This window comes from Acipenser ruthenus, chromosome 22 (assembly GCF_902713425.1).
Source record: "Acipenser ruthenus chromosome 22, fAciRut3.2 maternal haplotype, whole genome shotgun sequence".
Taxonomy (NCBI): domain Eukaryota; kingdom Metazoa; phylum Chordata; class Actinopteri; order Acipenseriformes; family Acipenseridae; genus Acipenser; species Acipenser ruthenus.
Genome location: NC_081210.1, coordinates 12,710,619 through 12,732,717, shown reverse-complemented (window position 1 = coordinate 12,732,717; position 22,099 = coordinate 12,710,619). Strand labels below are relative to the sequence as shown.

Here is a 22,099-nt window from a genome sequence, read left to right as displayed (position 1 = left end):
ATTTTACTTTTGGTTGAGGAAAGGATCCTCTAATATTTGTTTCCATTCCAGTGCACAAGAGTGCAGAAGAAGGCAGCAGAGCTTCAGCAAGCTCCAGTTATTGTGTGAATATTTAAAACTTTTCTTGGACCTATCAAATTATTTTCTGATTCAGTACAGCCTATATACAAAAAAAGCTTCTTTAAACCCCCCCAAAAAAAAAACATGATCGGAAAATCCTACCTGTCATTCAATAGCTTTTATTATCCTAGCCTCCTATGTATGTTTCACGGGGGGACTTGGTTCCAGACCCTCACAATTCTCTGTAAAAAAGGGCCTCCTATTTTCTGTTCTGAATGCCCCTTTATTTAATCTTCATTTGTGACCCCTGGTCTTTGTTTCTTTTTTCAGGTCGAAAATGTCCCCTGGGTCGACATTGTCAATACCTTTTAGAATTTTGAATGCTTGAATCAGATCGCTGCATAGTCATCTTTGTTGAAGACTGAATAGATTCAGTTCTTTAAGCCTGTCTGCATACGACCTTTGAAACCCGGAATAATTCTGGTTGATGTACATTAAAATACGTATTTATATTTAATTATATTATATACTTATTTATTTTGTTCATTCAAATGTTTGAACTGAATAATTCTGGAAGGATTTTTAACAATGTGAAAGTTAGGAAACAGTGGAGCTGCTCCAGAACCTCAGGTCCGAAAACTGGCAAGCTCCACTCCAGCTCCAGGCCCTGGAGCATGGCCAACCCTACTGCGGAGAAAATACACCTTCTGAACAGTATAGCACATGACATTTACTGACCGGATAATTCTGGTCATTTACAAATACTTCTAACACCCAATGGAAGGATTAAAAAAAATCACTGAAAAATGACAACCACTGCTATTTCATTTTATTTGATATAGCTAAAGAAAGCGAGGGTTCCCTAAACCAACAAACCAGCTTGTTAGTGCATCAGTTCATAGAGATACAGTGGATAGCACACAAGTGTCCCTAAACCAGCTTATTAGTGTAGGTCTTTCATAACTCACAGAGATACATTCATAGCACACGAGGGCTCCTAAACCAGCTCATTAGTGTAGGTCTTTCGAGATATCCTTCACCACGTTTCAATAGGTAAATGGATTAAAGCCAAATAAAACTATCCTGTAACAGACTGGTGTTATTGCGAGCTTCATTCGGCATACACTGTAGTTTTATGTACAGGTCCATGACACGTACAATCCTAGTAGGGGCTGAAAGAATCTGATTCGTCAGCCTGTAATGTAGAGGTTTGGCTTCCATTCAGAAGAGAAAAGATAACTGGACAGCTTGGCTTTCCAATGGCAGTACAAAGAGATATATTGGAGTAGTCTGAAATATTAATATTATGTATTTGAATGTTAAGGATTTTAATTTAATATGGAAAACATATTATCTTTGCCATTCTCATTCAGTTGAAATTTTTAATGATCTGTATATATTATTTATTATTATTATTATTTATTTCTTAGCAGACACCCTTATCCAGGGCAACTTACAATTGTTACAAGACATCACATTATTTTTACGTACAATTACCCATTTATACAGTTGGGTTTTTACTAGAGCAATCTAGGTAAAGTACCTTGCTCAAGGGTACAGCAGCAGTGTCCCCCACCTGGGATTGAACCCACGACCCTCCGGTCAAGAGTCCAGAGCCCTACCCACTAATCCACACTGCTGCCCCATATAAAACTTGAATTCATAATGGAAATTACATGAGTTTGAAGCATGTTCTGTTGAATACATTGAATGAAAAGGATACTTTGTCAAACAGTATGTCTACAGAAATACTAAAACAAATTTAATAAATTCAATGGGAAACAATCATTTTTTTCAATGATGAGAACAGCAAAAATTCAAACCCACCAAAGAAAACAGATTTCAAGGAACCGGCCACTACCAGAAAACGCAAAGAAACGTCAAACACCACCACACAATTGCTGGTTAAATGTGCAAAACAAAGCGAGGGAACGTTATCATAACCCTGGTTCCCTGAAACAGAAATGTAAGAGGAGAGCCAGGGTTGTTTTTCCACTGCAGAGCTGAGCCGTGCTACTGACGTCACACGCAACGAAAGACAGTTGTTATTAATTATTGTTAACTCAGTTTGTCAAAAAATGCACAAACAAAAGGTGTTCAAAAATTAATAGACCAACAGTACAGCTGTATCTTGTATCACTATGTTTTGTAAATATATTTAGGAATGTCTTTATAATCCAAACATTTTATTGATTATATCGACTACTAAAGTTCAATTAGTTCTGTTGAAGGGGAAAAAAGAAGGTTTTAAAAATATGATTTGCCAAAGATATCACGTTTAAGGATATTTGATATTCTTTTTAGTTTAGGTTCTTAAAAAAAAAAAAAAAAAAAAGAAGCTGTGCGAGCGCAATGAGAGCTGTAGTTGTATGTAAGGCACCAAGGGTTCTGAGCACCCGCTTATTTTTCCCCATGCAGTGCATAGGCTGCAGTATAGTACTCATGTCTTTACTGTAGTTTAAAATAAAGAAGCAACACGTTGTTTAGGCTATATTACACGTTTGCCATATGGTTGTATTTTTTTTGTTTTCTTTTTGCAATTACATTCAATTTACATTTAAAAAAAAAATCCTGTGCCAAATTGTCAAAAGTTCTACTTTTCTACAGTCATTTTACAGTGAGCTAGCGTTTTTTATTTTTTATTTTACAAACATTTGTGTTTTTATGTTAGAAAACCAGTCATGCTTTGCCAGTGTAGAACTTATTATCAAAATGAAACCATGACGTAAAGTTAAAAGCCTAAGTACTGTATATTGTTTAAAATCAATACTTAACTTCCCAATGTACGCAGTGCTCACACAGATCATGTTTTATGCCTCAAGCCTGGGACACACATGGGCAGCCTGGCTCTGCTAGCGGGGAGTGGTGAGGGGCGATGCCGCAAAATTGGTGGACACACAACAGCATATGTGGTGGCGGTTTCCAAAGTAAACCATGCCCCTACCAATACAGCCAAACTGTCCACAAATTATGGACTGGACTTCCAGTGATGATGAGACAGAAGAGGAATAATTTCAAACTAAATTATATGCTGTTTAGCAGTACAAGTCCAGTATATGCAGATATTTTATTAAAGAAAATATTGTTATTTACGTACCAGGAAAGAAAATGGAGGAATTGTACTGTGCAACAGTGTGTTTCCCATCATCTCAACGCTACCATATCATAAATGAATAGTGAGCTGATTTAAACGTTACAAAACTAAAATGTACATGTATTGCTTCACTCTGTGTTTGAGATTTCTTAGTTATATTTTAAATAAATGGCAATTTAGTGTTAATTTAGTAGGGAAACTCTTCATTATGCTTTTAAAAGAAATTGCCTTATAATTCTGAAAGCTTCATTTTCCCCCTTAACTTCCTGTTCTTAAAGAATTAAATATCAAGAACTGTATTACCCCTAACAGGCACCAAATAAAACCAGCCCAAAATGTTTTGAATGTAATTTGGGAGGAACATGTCTTCTTGTTACTTGTGTGTGTGATGACGTATTATAAGATATTTATCACACAAATCATGTTGATGGGGCTCTCGAGTGGCGCATCCAGTAAAAGCACTTACGTAGAGTGCAGCATGCGCCCTATAGTCTGGACGTCGCGAGTTCGAGTCCAGGCTATTCCTTTGACAACCGACCGACCGACGGGAGTGGCGAACAATTAGTCGCGCGTCGCGCGTCGCCCGGGGGGAGGGAAGGTTAGGTCGGCCAGGGTGTCCTTGGCTCACCGCTCACCAGCGACCCCTGTAGTCTGGACGGGCGCCTGCGGGCTTGCCTGTAAGCTGCCCGAGAGCTGCGTTGTCCTCCGACGCTGTAGCTCTTGTAGTGGCTGCATGGCGAGTCCGCAGTGTGAAAAAAGCGGTCGTCTGACAGCACACGCTTCGGAGGACAGCGTGTGTTGGTCTTCGCCCTCCCGAGTCAGCGCAGGGGTGGTAGCGGTGAGCTGAGCTTAATAAAATAATTGGCCATTCCAAATTGGGAGAAAATAATAAAAATAATTGGCAACTGACTAAAAAAAAAAAAAAAAATCATGTTGATGGATATTCTGAAGTTTTCATCCAGATATGACGTATCATGCAATCCCAAACCACCCATCTGATTGGTTAGAGCTAGAGTTGCCGCTGTAGGAAAATGTCTTGGCTGCAAAATATTTTTTGCCGTTCTAAAATTCTGCCGCTACGTTACTTTTCCGCTACAGTAATTTTTCTTCAATGTGAGTTCAGTCTCACAGAAATAAATGGTGCTTTTTCCGCGCCACTTATGCGTGTCCCAGGCTCCATGAAGACAGTTCAGTGCCGCTTCCTGCTTCATTTGGTCACCGACGATAATTACGATTATCAACACGATAAAATTATCGCTGCAAAAAAAATTATTGTGATTATCGATATTATGGATTATATTTCCAACCCTACGTGATATTGTGTTTGCAAGAGATGGATGCAAGCCCTTAACAGGATTTTTCCAGTCTCGCACTACCAGTGAATTCCTGGACAGGAAAAACAGATGAGAGCATCTGATAGTGTGGATATAGCGATCGGATCAGATAATCTGAGAGCTAGCAACAGCACCAGACCACGACTGTAACTGACAATGAAGTCATCTACTTTAGCTTAAATACACATTTCTTGTTACTAAAGGTATTACCTTGGATAGAATGATGGCCCAAACTGCTTGTCATGTGTCTAAGTCATTATCTATTAGCCTGCTAGCAAACTGTTTCCAGGGTTACTGGGAAATATGGCAGCTCGTAGATCCTATATATAAACTGGGACATTCCTGCCAGTACGTGACTTGGATAGCTGGTAAACCCTATATATAAACTGGGAAACTCCTGCCAGTGTGTGACTTGGATGACTTGGACTCCGACCTCTGCTTCAGAGCCATAAACCCACCGTGTGTGCTCTGGACCCCCGCCCCATTCACCTCTTCCAGGCTGCTGCCCCTGCTCTACTCCTTTTAACTTCCTCTCTCCTCAACGCCTCTCTGCTCTCTGGCTGCTTTCCCTCTGCCTTCAAACAAGCCTGCATCACCCCCTCTATCTGGGCTCACAAGCACTTGTGTTTGATTAAATTGTTATTTTTAGTATTATGTATTTGTTACCGCCCTTCTCACACTCCAGTTTATTAAAACATGTGATATGTGTTTTTTTCCCCCTTACAGACCGACATCATAGCATATTCATAAATATTGACACATGCTTTTAAAGGGAAAGGCAGCATTTTTGTGTCACAGGTGCATTTGCAACTATATATAAACTGAGTGAGCGGAGGCGGGTTATTAATGTTGATAATCTCATCAGGGTGATGGTGAAATTCAACCGGCTCTGGCTGGTTTAAAATCCATCGTGGACTCGCCTCATTTTCTTTTACGCAGTGTGTAAAATGTGTATCCCTCATCCCTCCAGAACTACCACCCTGTCTCCCTCCTCCCGTTCCTCTCTAAAACCTTCAAGCGAGTGGTACACATCCAGCTCTCTGCTTTCCTGTCAACACATTCCCTGCTTGACCCCCTCCAATCTGGTTTTCGCCAGGCACACTCCACAGAAACTGCTCTTCTCTCCGTCATGAACTCTCTACTCTCTGTTCGTGCCGCCTCCCTCTCTGCTGCCTTTGACACAGTTGACCACTCTATTCTCCTGTCCTCCCTCGCTGACCTGGGACTCTCCAGCACTGCTCTTGCGTGGTTCTCCTCCTATCTCTCCAAACGCACGTACCGGGTGTCCTGGCATGGCTCAACCTCCGCGTCTTGCTCTCTTTCTACAGGTGTCCCCCAAGGCTCAGACCTGGGATCCCTCCTGTTTTCTCTCTACACCCGCTCCCTGTGTTCCCTCATCTCCTCCCATGGCTTCTCATATCACTTCTATGCTGATGATGCCCACATCTTTCTCTCCTTTCCCACCTCTGACTCCGACATTTTCTCCCGTACCTCTATGTCTGATCTCTCTATCTCTATTCCGCTTGAATCCACCACCCTCTCTCCCTCCTCATCCACCAAGAACCTTGGTGTCACCCTTGACCCCTCCCTCTTCTACTCTCAGCACATCTGTACTCTGGCACGCTCCTGTCGCTTCTTCCTCAGCAACATACGCAGAATTCACCCGTTCCTCATCGATTACTCCACGCAGCTCCTAGTTCAGGCCCTGGTACTGGCCCGCCTCGACTACTGCAACTCCCTCCTGGCCAGCCTCCCTGCCTCTACTACCTGTCCGCTCCACCTCATCCAAAATTCTGCTGCTCGCCTTGTCTTTTCCCTTCCTCGTTTCTCCCACTCTGCACCACTGCTTTGCTCTCTGCACTGGCTCCCTATCGCTGCTCGCATCCAGGACTTCAAGCGCAGAGTGTGTGTGAGTGAGTGTGTGTGTGTGTGTGTGTGAGTGATTGAGTGAGTGCGAGAGTGTGCGTGTGAGTGAGTGCATGCATGTCTGTCAGTCTCTATGTGTGAGTGTGTGCGTGCGTGTGCATGTGTGCGTCTGTCTGTGTCTGTTTGAGTGTGTGCGTGCGTGTGTGCGTGCTCATGCGTGCTCGTGCCTTAACCTGGACTATTTTGTTAAAACGATTATCTGTGTTTTCATAGATAATCATTCTTTATTCATGAACCACTTGGTGAACTACAATTAGCTATGTTGTGCTTTTGGTCTTGTGTCATGACACAAACAATACATAGCTATATTACAATAATTATATCATGTAAATAAAGATTAAGAAATTTGACTTCATTATAAAAAATATTTTAAAACATCTTGTGATACATGTCAGGCTTATTATAAACAGACATTGATTCATATAACTGACGTGATTTGCCCCAAGGTCTAATGTGACGTAAAGCTCATTCTGTCAGCATTGCCTTCCTAACAAACTCTTTGTTCAGAAGAAAGAAATTAGTAATACTTTGAAGCAAGTGCTAAGAAAACCCACTGCACAGCATTTAAATTAGTGTTGTGTGACTTTTACTGTATAATGAATTTCTTTATTGTAATACTGCTTTGGGTATTGCGGGACGGTATAGCTTTTAATAACCTGTCAGCCCCAATGACACCCCTCTGTATAGACCACAGGGACCATTTTCATCAAAGTACTCACTCACTTGACCTCTAGGTGGCAGACTTGTACAGACTGCAATGTTTACAGTCTCAATGTCCGAGTCTTATCACAGCTAGGAGGATTGATTTTATAAACAATCAGCTTAACTACATTCTTGTTTCAGTAGCTACAACCTATTCTTAAATAAAAACGTAAATGTATAATAGTATGATTGAGGCAGACATGTTTCACCTGAAGTGTTTAATATTACATCTTGAAGACTTCAGCAAAATTAAAACCAGACAGTAAATACCTTGCTTCTACGGTGTTAAAACCCCTTTGCTTATTGGCAATACCTTTACATAAAAACATAAGAAATATGTATAAAAATTTACGAACAAGGGTTCCTAGTAGCTGATTGATCTTAAAACCTCCAGTGATTCCACATCGATAACATGACTAGGTAGCCCATTCCATACCCTCACCACTTTCCAAGTGAAGAAGCGTCTCCTTCTCTGTGCCTCAAGTCAATCTCCAGTTAATTTACAATTGTTCCCCCCCCCCCCCCCAAAGACCAAAGTCTTGTGCTGAGACCTGGTTTACTAGCGCACACATTTCTGAGACCTGGTTTACTGGAGCACATGTTTCTGAGAAAATACCAAAAAAAATTAAAAAGAAAATTGCTGTCTTTATACTCACTCACCCTAACTTTGTCATTTCAAGTGATGTATTTTTTAGTTTGTAAACACTACAGAAAAATACAAAAAGACACTTCTGCACATTATCCACACCTCTCCGATAGACCTTGAAATATTACTGAAATCCAAGATGTCGTTGAATTTATTTTTATTCCTCCTGCCTGTTCTGCTCAAACTGTCTGCACTGAGAGGAAAAAAAATAAAAAGAAATCACTCAGTGCCGTATCAACTCCGCCCCCTGGTGTATCTTTTCAATGGCAATGTACACAATATCAAAAATAAAGATGTACTTTCTTTTGTATGTTTCAATTAAATTAATTTACTCAGCTTAACTTACTGTGCAGTTCAAAGTTATATATGGGACTACTTTATTGGCGTAAGGATATTTAATAAAAAAAATACTTTTTATACTTTTTTTTTTTCTTCAAATCCATTGTTTTACCTGGATTATAAATGCAATAAGGCCCTTCAGAGTGTCTGTATATGTTGAATATACAGACGTCTCTGGGGTTAGAGGCACTCGACTCTGTCTCGTGTATAGGGGTGTGCCGATTCATCAATTCATGTAGTGAACCGTGATATGTTTCTTGATGATAGATCATCGATACAGTGACCCAGATATAGATACAGTCTTTATTTTTTTTTATAAAGTAATTTTGTCTGCTAACATAAACATGAGCATGCACTAATTTGTGTCTACACTGATAATTGGATAATAGTATTTATTAGCATGCACTCTAGCAGCCTCACCTACCAATCGCTATGTTCAGGGTGTTTCTGTCAAGTCTGCTGGCAGCGGGGCTCCCGCTGGCAGCTGAGTGAAACGGAATCCGAGCGGAGACGGGTTATTAATGTTGATAATCTCATCAGGGTGACGCCGAAATTCAACCTGCTCTGGCTGTGTGTAAAATGTGTAAGGCTCAAATTTGCAGGGCTCCAGACTGGGACTAAAATAGTTACAAATGCACCTGTAACACAAAAATGCTGCCTTTCCCTTTAAAAGCATGTGTCAATATTTATGAATGTGCTATGACGTCGGTCTGTAAGGGGGGAAAAACTGGAGTGTGAGAAGGGCGGTGACAAATACATAATACTAATAATAACAATTTAATCAAATACAAGTGCTTGTGAGCGCAGGTAGGTGCTGTATTGATACCAGAAGAATACCGTAACCCCAGTTTCATGCAGCAGTTGTGACAGTGTGTGAGTGTTGTGTAAACATTTAGTATTTAATATCGTAAATAGCAGAACCAACTCAGTGCAATTTAAACTGTTTTATACTGAAAAATAAACTAAGATGCAATCATAAGAGCTGTCTGTTACATGCTGTCAGATCAGGACTACTCTGACATTGAGCATGGGAGCTGCAGCATGCTATTTCCTATGTTACACTGCACACAATTAGAGGCGCCGTCACCAATTCCAGACACAATGCATTCATCAGCTGCATAGATTAACCACTCAGCAGAATGCGGCAACAAACTAGTGAATACAGACATGAAGTTACTGTTTTAGTATCACTTTAGTGTCTTATCAAGTTGTTGTACTTTAAGCAGCTGAATATGGTAGCAACTAACTTGCTCCTGAAGTGGCACCCAGCAACTGAATTTGGTGACTAATTTTTTTTGGCCTGGAGCCATTGGCTCCTAAGACAGAAACTGTGTCTGGAGCCCTGATTTGTAATTTTGTCTTACTTAAATTACTTAAAGAATAAACAGGAAACAAAAGCAAAACAGGCCGTGAAGCTTATTTGACCAAAAGTTCTTTACCAGTGTTATTGCAAACACTTGCACAAGCAAATGAGACAATTGTGCGATTTTTATGTTTCATGCTTCATTTACTGTATCATGATACGTACCTTATTGTGACCCTCATATCGGGATACGTATCGTATCATGAAGACACTGCTGATACCCAGCTCTGCTCATGTCACACAACACCCCGAGGCATCTGTATATTCGACGTATACGGATACCCTGACGGGCCTTATTGAACATCTCGCTAGGAATACCTCAAGAAATTTACCACATCTCAAAAAACTGCTGCTGAATAACAGCCACGATTCAGACAATAACAGCCACAATTAAGACAATAATAATAATAATGATAATAATAATAATAATAATAATAATAATAATAATAATAATAATAATAATAATAATAATAATAATAATAATAATAATAACAACAACAACTTTATTTTTATATAACGCTTTTCATTGTGGACCACCATCACAAAGCGCTTTACAGAGGTAGGCATTATGTGCAGAGTCACTTACAATAGGACATTAATTTAACATCTCCTCCGCAGGATGGAGCACAAGGAGGTTAAGTGACTTGCTCAGGGTCACACAATGAGTCAGTCAGTGGCAGAGGTGGGATTTGAACTAGTGACCTTTTGGTTACAAGCCCTGGACTTTAACCACTGGACCACACTGCCTCCTGTTAAGACAATAACAGACACAATTAAGACAATACTGACAAGTTAAAGTTTGGCACAATCATTGTCAGGGTAATCTCAGTTCCATAAGCATCAGTTTAGCAGTGAGAGGAAGTTGAAACTGTCTGGACTTTTCGCAGTAATCTGTTCCTAACTTTCATTATTTATAGCAAAAAGGGAAAGGCAGTGAGGATGGGGTTTTACTTTGTGGGTGCTTTAGAATGTCTGTTTCTTTATGTGCATCATATAATCAAGATAGACTTAGACAACCAAATCAAAGCAGGCCAAACGAGGAGAGTATTAACCAGCAGTGTGTACAAGCACCGTGCATACAGTAGGGGTGTAACAATTCATCGAATAGCGATTCATCGTGATCTTTTATAAAATGATCCAAAACACGATCCATGGCTTATGTATCGCGATACAGCAATAAAACATTCCAAACTAGGTTTTCATTTGTAATCTGCTACATGTATTGATCAGCAAATCAAAAGAAAAGGATCAGTTCCATTATCCAATGGTTGTACGTAAATTGTAAGTGGGTGTGTCCCATTATGCAATGTGTAGCACAGCGGCTTCCAGAGTTTGAGAGCAATGGCAGGGAGCGACTCAGAGCTTGTGAAAGTGAAACTCAGGAGCCTGGAATTGGGAGCCCTTCGGCACATTATAGATCACCAGTGTGGACATAGTACGCGTTTCCTCTCAGTAAAGAAAACAACTTGAAGAAACTTGACAAACAAAATACTGTGTGCAAGCTATGAAAACAAACATAAAATACACTGGAAATACAATGAACATGTCAAATACTGAAATATGCCAAATGCTGGAGAGTGCAGCCAGCGGCTGGTGTTGATTTGCAGATCACAGAGAACTCTGGTGCAAAACCAATTATTTTTGTTCAAGAACAATAAAAAACAAAGCGCTAATTGAACAAAATATCAAACAATTTGAAGAAAGAAAAAGTGTAAACCGAAAATAACTATTTATAGTCAGCTAATCACAGGTACTGATTCCAATAACTGAGTCCAACCATAGAGCTGCAAAACTGCCCTCTGATCTACACAAAAGGAAGATCCTGACTGAACAAACTAACAGCCTTTATACCCTTCCAGGCCTACCCCTCCCCCAGAATAAACCATTATGCAGGTGGTTATATAGAAACAAACCAGCAAACAGTTAATAATAACAGATATCAAAATATTCAAAAAGAAACATAAATCAATGAAAATTATATATATATATATATATATATATATATATATATATATATATATATATATATATATATATATATATGACTGCATCATATTACAAGATCAAGTGCAACAAACCTGCGCCTTCCAGGAATCACAGGTCATTTTTATAAGTAAAATAAGAACAGTAAAGATAAGAGGGGAAAAGAGGGTGGGATATAGGTGTGTGAAGTTCATCATCCTACGAAGAAACCATATCATAGGTAATCTTCATCTTCTTACCTCGACTGATGAACTCCACACATTGGAACCCATATCAAAGCATATTAGCAAGAGGGTGGTTGGTAGAAGTTAGTAGAGGAAGACACAGAATACATAGAATAATGTAGGCTGAAACGAAGATGCATTTAAAGCTGTAACGCTAATAAAGGTCTCAGAGGAGGCCCAGGTAGCAGCGTGGCAGATGTCCTGTATTGGGCATATTTTAGTTATGCCCCTATATTAACCCTACCTATCCCTTTGGTCTGGATGGATACTGAAACTGGTTTTCTTCCAAGGCTGCAACAGAACTTTATGCATGATGAGATGCAGATTCAACGTGTCTGTTTGGAGACAGATGTGCCCTGGTTTTGTGAGCCTTCTACTGAGATCACAGTCAGTAGAAAAGCAGTAATATTTTCCTTTCCTATGGCCAGTGTCTGAACTGTGGTAACCTAAATAGTTAAATGCCGGCTCAGGCTCCCCTGAGGCACATTGGGGTCTTAGGTGGTAGCCCCAACAAGCACTAGAAACCCTAGGGTGGGGTCTACAGAGCATTGCCAGATATTCAGCATGTTGGAGACTGCAGCAATGTGAACATTGATGGAGGGTAGGTAGAACCCCTGATGTATGATAACTATTTTGGATCGCACCCGAGGATGACTTCTGTATTCATCTGTATGATTTGAAACCTGAAAGTTTCTGCAACTTTAATTTATAATTCAGTCTTCAGGCAGCTATCATCAACCACAAAGTACTGTGGAAACGTTGTCCTGTTGTTCTAGACAGCAGATCGCTGCTCCACTGTAGATGCAGAGCACCGCTTCCACAATTTCCAGGATCTCAAAAATCCCAAACCTCGATATTGTTGGCTATTTATCTTGTGGGATAGAGGTACGAACATCAGGAAGTAAAGTCATCTATTGTGTTATTATGGCCATAGAAAGATCCACCTCCCTGGCCCTGCTGGAAGTGGCTTCCCCTTCCAAAGGGAAGTAAAGTCGCTAGTGCCTAAAAGGCAATTGCTTGTTAAGGATCCCGCACTGGGGAAAGCACCTCTCACAGCTGCAGAGCAGTACAGATCGGCTGTCTCACCTCCCTCCTATGGAACAGGGGATCCTTCTTACTAGTGCTGAGAGGGATCCACCTGAGAGGGGCAAATTACAGCAGTTTGATTTGTGCGTCTGTTGTGTTCATCTGATAACACCTCCTAATGTACTGATCTTCGTCAGTAGCCATGACATTAGTGCCATATGTATACCATGTAATCTTTCGGTAAAATGCTTACACTCTATATATACTAGTTGGCGCAGATGTCTGCCCGGCCACAGAAGGCCTCCCCCCGAAGCAGGTATTGATATTCGGTGACCTACCTTCTAGCTGTTTGGGTCTGGTACCTGTTTAAAGTCTGGGTCTTTATGTTGCGAGAGGTGAAACCTTCTCATCCCAGCATCAGCATATATATATATATATATATATATATATATATATATATATATATATATATATACAGACGTGCTCAAATTTGTTGGTACCCCTCCACAAAACAAATGAAAATGGCATGGACAAAAATGATGGGACCGCTAACCTAATATTTTGTTGCACAACCTTTAGAGGCAATCACTGCAATCAAACGTTTTCTGTAGCTCTCAATGAGACTTCTGCACCTGTTAACAGGTAGTTTGGCCCACTCTTCCTGAGCAAACTGCTCCAGCTGTCTCAGGTTTGATGGGTGCCTTCTCCAGACTGCAAGTTTCAGCTCTTTCCATAGATGTTCGATAGGATTCAGATCAGGACTCATAGAAGGCCACTTCAGAATAGTCCAATGTTTTGTTCTTATCCATTCTTGGGTGCTTTTAGCTGTGTGTTTTGGGTCATTATCCTGTTGGAGGACCCATGACCTGCGACTGAGACAGAGCTTTCTGACACTGGGCAGTACGTTTCGCTCCAGAATGCCTTGATAGTCTTGAGATTTCATTGTGCCCTGCACAGATTCAAGGCACCCTGTGCCAGGCGCAGCAAAGCAGCCCCAAAACATAACCAAGCCTCCTCCATGTTTCACTGTAGGTATGGTGTTCTTTTCTTTGAAAGCTTCATTTTTTCGTCTGTGAACATAGAGCTGATGTGACTTGCCAAAAAGCTCCAGTTTTGACTCATCTGTCCAAAGGACATTCTCCCAGAAGGATTGTGGCTTGTCAATATGCATTTTAGCAAATTCCAGTCTGGCTTTTTTATGTTTTTCTGTCAAAAGTGGAGTCCTCCTGGGTCTTCTTCCATGGAGCCCACTTTCGCTCAAAAAGCGACGGATGGTGCGATCAGAAACTGACGTACCTTCACCTTGGAGTTCAGCTTGTATCTCTTTGGCAGTTATCCTTGGTTCTTTTTCTACCATTCGCACTATCCTTCTGTTCAATCTGGGGTCAATTTTCCTCTTGCGGCCGCGCCCAGGGAGGTTGGCTACAGTTCCATGGACCTTAAACTTCTTAATAATATTTGCAACTGTTGTCACAGGAACATCAAGCTGCTTGGAGATGGTCTTGTAGCCTTTACCTTTACCATGCTTGTCTATTATTTTCTTTCTGATCTCCTCAGACAACTCTCTCCTTTGCTTTCTCTGGTCCATGTTCAGTGTGGTTCACACAATGATACCAAACAGCACAAAATAGCTTTTAATTTCATCACTTTTCAGGAGGAATGAAGCATTATTTCAATGAGCTGTAAGGGTACCAACAAATTTGAGCACGTCTGTGTATATATATATATATATATATATATATATATATGCAGGCAAACTTTCCATCTAGCCCATTGTGTCTCCAGACCACCTTACAGAAGGGGAACTCTTTTGAGGTTTCCTTATCCTCTGCATCAGTAGATGCCACAGATATATCATCCCATCAAGACTCGGTATATGACGTTCAGGAGAGGGTGAAAGCCTCCCACAGCATTGGTACATACACAACGGTGTAGGAGTCAGTGACGTCATCCAAACCGTCCACTACAGGCAGAGAGTACCGCTCATCTCCTGTGTTATCGCGGTCCACCATCTCCGAGTTACACACTCTGAAGCACCTCATAAAAGGGGGACCCTTCAGAGGTTTGCTTATCCTCTGCAGCAGTATATGCTACATGAATAGTCCTGTCAGTACTCTTTGATGAACAGGAGCGGATGAAACCCTCCCACTACGTTAGCATTGGTATATACACCGCAGCGTATTCAAGCGCAGCCTCCTCGGGACAGGAGTGAGTGACGTCACCCAGACCAGCCGCTGCATGCAGAGAGTACAGCTGATCGCCTGTTATGTCGATGGCGTGTTTAGCGCAGACTCCTGATCGACACAGCCCTTTGTAGCACAGAGCTCCTGTGCTTAAGCGATTCACCAGCCTCAACCTCCCGGTAGCTGGGACTACAGGCACACGCCACGGCACCCGGCCTGTGCTTTACAGTTACCGGCCTCTGTACCAGTGAATAGAAAAACCTTCATTCCTTAACACACTGGCCGCTGCCGCTGATCAGTGTAGGCAGGACATCTTTTTTTTTTCTTTGCCGCTATGCAGGGAAGCTTACTGAACCACTCCCACAGGGAAAGATGGCGGCGCCCTTGTCCGCACATTGAAATAGTCAGTAAACTTTTTGCCATCTACTGTTGCAGTTCTGATCTTGTGTTTAAGGAGGATGACTGTCCTTGTGTGTCATGCTGGAACCCTGGAGCTCTTGTCTTCTGTGTCGGCGATCTGGAAACTATTTATTTATTTGTATAAGTTGAGTCAAATAAGCCAAAGACATCTGGTGACATAGTAATTGTATTTACTTAAGCAAATTAACAATTTGTTAATAGGTTTTTTTTATTTTTTTTATTATTATTATTTTTTTTTTAACTGCTTTAAACTCAAGCAAGTGGCAAAGTCTTGATTGATAAATAAATGTGCTTTTGTTGAAATGGCTCTATGTCTCTTGATTAAAAAAAATGACAAGTCATTTAAACAGATGTGTGTGTGTGTGTGTGTTTACATGTATTGTGATACGTATCGTATCGTGAGCTTAGTGTATTGTCTCACCCCTAGCATATGGTCAGCCTACTTTACACTTTATATTTACCATGTGTGGAATAAGACATTCAGAGAATGTGGCTATGTGTCTCAAATGGTTCCTGTGTTGTTTTACTAAACATATGTGCTCAACTGCCCCTCACTGTCATTTGTGAGTTTGTGAGGAATAGACACAATAAGCTTTTTGTTTTGTTTCAAGTCAGTCTATATCCAATTTTTCAAAAGTATGTTATTAATATTTCAACAAAAGAAAAGTGCAGAAAGTCTGTGGCATATGACACACAGAAAAGCTGTGCTTACGAGATAATCAACAGAAACACTGCACTGAGCCTGGGTTCCTATGACAACAGCAAGAGGGAAGTGTATTATCGACAACCACCGGCTTCCAGGTTTTTACCCTTGAAGTTACAAAAAATGTACAAATGAAGCATAAATTACAAAAAAAAAAAAAGTTTCAAAAATGACAGTAGCTACAAAATAATTCCATAAATAATTCCTGTTGTGCTGTTTGTTACACAGGTCTTGAATGCACAGTTTCGAAAAAAAAAAAAATCTGGTACTACACAAGGATAAAGAAACGTATGCTTTCTGACAGTGCTGCGCATGGGAACGCATGACTAAGCACAGCCCTGTGGGTATTTGTGATTCACTAAATCACTTAATTACTATTGGCATGCTTAGGCTTCTGATAGTACAGCATTTAATATACCTGATAAGTGCAGTCACAAGTTAAAGTCCATTTGTGACATAACCCTAATCTGACACCCACTTCCATTCACAATGCACAGCTGTGGCCAAATGTTTTGCATCACCTATAATTTTAGGATTGCGACATCATTAAAAAAAAAATGTGTGAACATAATTTAAATATTTTATTTAACATCATGAAAATCAAAGAACCTACAAAATCATATCGGAAAAGTATATAATTCAATATGCAACGTAACATTATTCAGCAGGTTCCATGCGATTTTATGAAGCAAAATGTGTTAATTCTATAGGGTGATGCAAAACCTGTGGCCAGAGCTGTCTGTTTGGAAAGAAATGCATGTTAGGCACACATGTATTTGTCTTTCTCTTTTTTGTTGATATCTGGCACTGGTTGCTCACAAGACAGGAAAGATGGCACTGAAGGGTGGGGATCATTTCACTCTGCGGAGGAAAAGTCCAAGGCAGTACAAGTCTATCTGAAAGCAAGGCCTGCAAACAGAGATTTATTTAACCAAATGCAGTATCAGATATTCAATGTAAAAATCAAAATGCATGTTTGCTAAAACTACACCTTTGAGACCTATAGTGAATGGATGTGCAGGTGTGTAAAACTACTAATATATATATTATATATATATATATATATATATATATATATATATATATATATATATATATATATATATATATATAAAAGTTAAATGGAGTCCATCTGTGTGCAATAAAAGTGGTTCACATGATTTCAGATTAAATACATCTGTCTCTGTAAGGTCCCACAGTTGGGTAGTGCATTCAAAGCAAAGATACTACCATGAAAACGAAGGAGCTTTCAAAACAACTCTGGGATAAAGTTGTGGAAAGGCACAGATCAGGGGAGGGGTATAAAAGATTTCAAAGGCGTTGAATATCCCTTGGAGCACAGTCAAGTCAATCATTAAGAAGTGGAAGGTATTCGGCACCACCCAGAATCTGCTTAGAGCAGGCTGTCGTCCCAAACTGAGCAGCCGGGTAGAAGGGCATTGGTCAGAGAAGCCAGCAAGAGGCCAATGACAACTCTGAAAGACCTACAGTGTTCCATGGCTGAGATGGAAGAAACTGTCCATGTGTCAACAACAGCTCAGGTACTCCACAGATCTGGTCTATATGGAAGAGTGGCAAGAAGGAAGCCATTTCTGAAAAAAGCCCATGTAAAATCCTGCTTGGAATTTGGAAAAAGGCATGTGGGAGACTCTGAAAAGATGTGGCAAAAGATTATGTGGTCCAATGAAACAAAAATTTAACTATTTGGCCTAAATGCAAAGCGTTATGTCTGGCGCAAACCCAACACAGCACATCACCCAGGTAACACCATCCCTACTGTGAAGCATGGTGGTGGCAGCATCATGCTATAGGGATGCTTTTCATCGGCAGGGACTGGGAAGTTTGTCAGGGTAAAGGGCAAAATGGATGGAGCTAAATACAGGCAAATCCTTGAGGAAAACCAGCTTCCGTCTGCAAAAGACCTAAGACTGGCACGGAGGTTCACCTTTCAGCAGGACAATGACCCTAAGTACACAGCCAAAGCAACACTGAAGTGGCTTAAAAATAAGAAAGTGAATGTCCTAGAGTGGCCCAGTCAAAGCCCGGACTTGAATCCGATTGAGAATCTGTGACAAGACTTGAAGATTGCTGTCCACCAACAATCCCCATCCAACTTGACAGAGCTTGAACAATTTTGCCAAGAAGAATGGGCAAATATTGCACGACCCAGATGTGCAAACCTGATAGAGACTTACCCCAAAAGACTCACAGCTGTAATTGCTGACAAAGTTGGTTCTACCAAGTATTGACTCAGGGGGGTGAATACTTATCTAACCAAGACATTTCAGTTTTATTTTTTATTTTTCATTAACTGTAGTTTTAACAATAAAAATTCTCTTGCCTCTTCAAAGTGTTGAGTAGGTTGTGTAAATCAAAGGAAAAAAATCTCATTTAAATGCATCAAGATTTCAGGTTGTAACACAACAAACTGTGAAAACATTCAAGGGGGGTGAATACTTACTATAGGCACTGTATATATATTAGAGGTCGGCACGGGTACCTGAAAACACGGGTACCCGTTGGGTTTTAAATTACCAGACGCTACCCGGGTCTCTTTATACTACTCGGGTATCGATTTATTAATTTGAGAATTACAAAAAAAAAAAGTAGAAAATCTGACAATACAGTTGTAAGCGCGGGTCTCTGGCCGGTGTAATATTATTATTGTTATTATTTATTTCTTAGCAGACGCCCTTATCCAGGGCGACTTACAGTCGTAAACAAATACATTTCAAGAATCACAGTACAAGTAATAATACAATTAAGAGCAATATAAATACAATGACTTTGGTTCTAGCAAGTTTGACAAAATACGATTCAATAATGGAGCAGATAATAGTGTCAGTGATAGTTGCATCAGGATATAATTAAATACAAAATATTACAGATTAAATAACGCTTGACAGATTACAGTACTCTAAAGTACAGGATTAAATGCAGTAAAATAGGGGGCGATAAGAGCAAGTAAAGCGCATTTAAGGAAGAGTGATAAGTGTTCAGGGGAAAAAAATATAATAATAAAAGACAACGTTAAAACAAACTTTCGCATGAAGCCTTTTCTTAACTGACAGGATATCAGTGTTTTACAGAAAACAATAACACAGCGAGCGGCAGGTACACCTCAATAATAATAACTGCGGCGACTATTCTTCTCAGGAACTAAATCAGAAACAAAACAACACAACATACCTGTTGGTTTATGTCAGTGATAACTCTCTGATCCATTAATAATAACCGTATGGCTTCCAATACGGAATGCTTTATCTACAGTCATTACGCAGATACAGTTTCTTACCAAAAACATAAAATAAGAAGCCTTTATTTAAAAGTAAATAAACTAAAAATAAAATAATATGGAGCACATTAAGTAAGGTGCTTCCTCCTTTGAATGAAATATTTACTTGGCAGAGTGTGCAAATTCCGATTTCTCCTGCTTGGTAAAGTAATTCCAGCCAATGCTTTGCTTGGATGCCATTGTTATGTATTCACAAGCAGTGGCGTACCGTGACAAAATGGACTGGGGTAGAAGACTCATTGCAACCCCCCCAAAATTTGAATTCTGAAAGTGCCGAGTATATCCTTTCCCTTCCCGTGTCAGCTCGGGGATCTGTGGTGTATATTTCCTTTTTTTAACAATCTCCAATTTTTCAGAGAAAGTTCTCCTTGAAAAAGGATTCGTAACCAAATCGACTATGGTGTCTCCGTTTTCTCACATTTTCTTTTATTTTAGTGTAAAATGAAATTCGGAATAATTAGATGTTGTAAAGATATTTGTATTTATCAATGTATATTTATAAGCAATATCGTGCGAAATCCAGCTATCCTTCTAACTGCAGTGCTAACCAAGGAATATTCATGTTTTGGGGTTGCTCACTAATGATTGGTCAGCTGTCAGAGCTTTGACTTTCCCATTGGTTGCTGAAGCAGGCCCTTCAAGTGAGGCAGAGAATACCCTGGGAGATTTATGGCCCACCTCTGCTCACTCCTGATTGGTCGCCTGTCAAAAAAAAATAAAAGCACATTCTTCGACTCGCCTATTGGTTAAACTCACTGAAGACCTTCAACTGAAACGGAGAATACCCTCAACTGTTTTTTCCTAGCGCCTGGTCGTTGTTTTAGACTTATGCGGGGGAAATGCAGATCTCTTATTGGCTGATCACATCCCCTTCAGGGAACCCCTAGACTCTTAAAAAACCTTTAGTAAACCCTGTAAGTCATCTTGGATAAAGACGTAGGCATAGTATAAGCAAGCAAACTATATGCAAGTGAGTGAGGCAACGTAATGCCATTGGACTGACGGTTTACTTGGCACTGTCTGGTCAGCAGAGAATACCTTGAAGGTCCTGACGGCACGTCACTGTTCACAGGACAGAATTTACTGATCAGGAACTGCACTTTATTGTTACAACCAAACAGATGCTCATGTCCCACTAACTCTTTTACAACTGCCGTCAAAGCCCAGCTGTCTCAATGAACGGTAGCTATTGCGACAGTCCATAATGTAATAGCGGTGCTGTACTACTGCATTCGTTTAAAACTGAACATAACAACAACAACAACAACAACAACAACAACAGCTGCCTCAATTTACGGTAGCTATTGAGACAGTCCATAACATAATAGCAGTGCTGTACTACTGCAAAACTAAACATAACAGCCATGTTAACAACAAAAACAAAAACAACAGACTATGGTCAATAGGTGTTGCAAAGAATCCTGCGGCATGAAGCGCATTTAACATTAATAACTGTATTAAAACCGAGCTGTGTATTATTATTATTATTATTATTATTATTATTATTATTATTATTATTATTATTATCATTAACCTGTTCAAATACACCTGCTGTGATCCTGCTTATTTATTTTACACCATGAGACAGTGCAAAAGGTCCGGAAAAGTGACAAACACACTTATATAAAATAAAACATACAATACATAGACACTGTATAAAACTTTATTAAAGTCAACAAAGACTATTAAAATGTTATTTTTCATCTAGTTATTCCTATAACTAATTGATAGCACATTGTGTTGCTATCCTTCATGGCTAGGTTAGCTCTACTATACAGCGTGTCACTGTGAAGCCAAGCAGCAACCTCATTAATACATTCCAATCTGGAGTGTTTACTGAAAGAGCCAACCTCTAAGTAAATAGTTATAACTAATACAATCCTTGGTCATTCCATTCCTGCAGTGTTCTTCCGGGCCATGTTACTGACTGAATGAAAGCATATCAGTCAGCAGGAGAAGCAGCTGATTAGTTATTGACAACAAAGAAGCCAGGGAAGGAGTGGGGACAATGTCACCCTTCAGGTGACCCAGGAAGTGCAAGACAGTTTGAAAGCAAGGCTTGTAAACAGAGATCTATTAACCCAGTGCAGTACTGGAAACCATGTTTTAAAATGTAAATACGTTTCCTAAAACACGTGTTTCTTTCAAAAGTACACATTTGAGACCAATATAATGAATGGATGTGCATGGTGGAGAAAATGCATGAAACTTTGACAGCTACAATTACAGTAGAGTCAAATTATCTGATCTTTAATCAACTTTAAATCACGTGATGAACTACATGTGGTGTATTATGCACACAGCTTCTGCTGCTAAAACGGCTACACGATTTAGCTGCTAAACAAAAGACCAGCAGACTGAGGCAAATGAAAGTTACAGAATTATTCAGACCATCAAAACCTTAGATGAAACATTGTGTGCTTTAAATTATTGCAGTTAAGCAGTCTTGATTTTTCTTCTGTTTTGTCAGTAAGGGCTAGAGATCCTGCCTGTGTTATTGAGCAGCTAAGAACTTTTATTTTAATTTCAATTGCACGTTATTACAATGCCTCAACAGCAAATATAAAAGTATAGAAACATTTTACTGAAGTTTTGAAGTTTTATGATTCCTAAAGTTCTGTAATGTGTGCTGAATTGTATTCTTTGATGATTTTCAAAGTTTGGTATATGGTATGTTTAATTACAGTATTTCATTACCTTAACTGTAGGTGTTAAAGTTTTACTGAATTGCATTAATTTAATGATTTGTAAAGCGTTGTAATTTGGTATGCTTAATGTGAGAATAGGTTACGAGCTATATA

At 39.9% G+C, this 22,099-nt stretch overlaps 1 protein-coding gene across 6 annotated transcripts in view; it reads right to left on the bottom strand.

The window, feature by feature from the left end:
• The window catches only part of LOC117431656 (myosin phosphatase Rho-interacting protein), a 245,746-nt gene that overhangs the window by 113,812 nt on the left and 109,835 nt on the right, over nucleotides 1-22,099 (bottom strand). The window lies entirely within an intron of this gene.